This window comes from Apium graveolens, chromosome 8, assembly GCF_009905375.1.
Source record: "Apium graveolens cultivar Ventura chromosome 8, ASM990537v1, whole genome shotgun sequence".
Taxonomy (NCBI): domain Eukaryota; kingdom Viridiplantae; phylum Streptophyta; class Magnoliopsida; order Apiales; family Apiaceae; genus Apium; species Apium graveolens.
In genome coordinates, this window is record NC_133654.1 from 234,697,385 (window position 1) to 234,699,450 (window position 2,066).

Sequence of the window (2,066 nt, forward strand, 5' to 3'; positions counted from 1 at the left end):
CTTCCAGGAAGAAGCATTCAATTATTGTAAGTGCTCATCACCTTCATCATCTTCACTATCGGAATTCCCCAACAAGGCCTTTTCTAAGGCATCGGACCTTAACAATCGACCGAGTTCATAAGTAACCACAGAATCAACCATCTCCACCTTAAAATACTCCTCATTTTCCATAGGGAATTTCATGGCATTGAACACATTAAAATTTACATATTGATCCATAACTCGCATGGTGAGATCACCTTTTTGCACATCTATCAAGGTTCAGCCAATAGGCAAGAAAGGTCTTCCCAAGATTATGGGAATCTTCTTATCCTCCTCGAAATCAAGAATTACAAAATAAGCAGGGAAGATGAGTTTATCCACCTTGACCAAGACATCCTCCACAATACCTCGGGATATGTAATAGAACGGCCGGCCAACTATAAAGTCATATATATAAGTAGGCTTTAGATCAGGAAAGTCCAACTTCTTGAAGATTGACAAAGGCATCAGATTCATGCTAGCTCCCAAGTCACATAAACACTTGTCAAATGACACTTTTCCAATGGTGCAAGGAATAGTGAAGCTTCCAGGATCTTTAAGCTTCAGAGGCAATTTCTATTGCAGCACAGCACTGCATTCCTCTGTGAGAGCAACGGCCTATAAATCATCAAGATTCACCTTCCTAGAGAGAATACCTTTCATGAACTTCGCGTAGCTAGGCATTTTTTCAAGAGCTTCAGCGAAAGGTATGTTGATGTGAAGTTTCTCGAACACCTCCAGAAACTTCACAAACTGCTTATCCAGCTTTTTCTTCTGGAGCCTTATAGGAAAGGGAGGTGGAGGATATATCTGTTTCTCCCCTGTATTACCCTCAGGAGGAGTGTGCTCAACAGTAGTCTTCCTTGGTTCCACTTCTGCTTCTTTCTGCATTTCTTTTTCTTCAGCCTCAACTTCAGATTCTGGAGTCTTAGCTTTTTCAGGAATTGCAACCTTACCAGACCTCAATGTAATTGCCTTAACATGCTCCTTAGCTTCCTTCTTGCCTGGCACTTCAGTATCGCTCAGAAGCGTGTCAGGTTGACGGTTCAGTATGTATTAGCAATTTGCCCAATCTAATTCTCCAAGGTCTTGATAGAAACAGCTTGGCTCTTGCACATAAGCCTCAACTCCTCCAATTCAGATTTTTCATTAGCTTGCGGTAACTGATGAAGTTGAAGTTATTTCCTAGGGGCATATTGCGGTTGTTAAAAACCAGGAGGTTTATACTGCTTTGATGTGTATGGCTGATAAGATTGTTGCACCGCATTCTGATTATTGATCCAGCTGAAGTTAGGATGATTGCGGGTATTGGGATGATAAGTGGTTGGAGCTTGTTGTTGTGATCTCTGAAAGTTGCTCACAAATTGAGTTGATTCGCTAAAAATAGCACACTGCTCAGTTTCATGTGCCACCGCACAAAGCTCAAAAACACTACTGATTTGATTAACTCCATAATTAGCCAAAGAGTCCACTTTCATCATTAAAGCTTGAAGTTGAGCAGCTATAGCAGTAGCTGTATCCACTTCAAGAATTCCTGCTACTTTGCCTTGTAACATTATTTGCGTAGGATCCTGGTATTCATTAGCTTCCATTAGCTCAATCAACTCATAAGCTTCATTATAGTTTTTGGCCCACAAGGCTCCACCAGACGCTGCATCGAGTATAGGTCTAGATTGTGCACCTAAACCATTATAGAAATAGTTTATAATCATCCAATCAGGCATGCCATGGTGTGGGCATTTCCTTAGCATCTCCTTGTATCGATCCCAAGCCTCACACAGAGATTCTCCAGTTTGCTGCGCAAACTGAGTAAGAGCATTCCTGATTGGAGCAGTCTTCGCCATAGAAAAGAATTTAGTGAGGAAATTTTGAGCAAGATCCTCCCATTTGGTGATAGACCCTGGTGGTAGAGAATGTAACTAACACTTCACTTTATCCCTCAGAGAGAATGGGAAGAGTCGTAGCTTGATAGCATCTTCAGTCACATCGTGGAACTTGAAAGTGTCGCAGATCTCGATGAAATACCTGATATGCATGTTAGGGTC

At 41.6% G+C, this 2,066-nt stretch overlaps 1 non-coding gene across 1 annotated transcript; it reads left to right on the forward strand.

Moving 5' to 3' along the window:
* The first annotated feature begins 1,743 nt into the window (after positions 1-1,743).
* Positions 1,744-1,850, forward strand: LOC141682142 (small nucleolar RNA R71). The gene has a single exon (XR_012559543.1). It is a non-coding gene; the product is annotated as a small nucleolar RNA R71 (small nucleolar RNA).
* Positions 1,851-2,066: the final 216 nt, after the last annotated feature.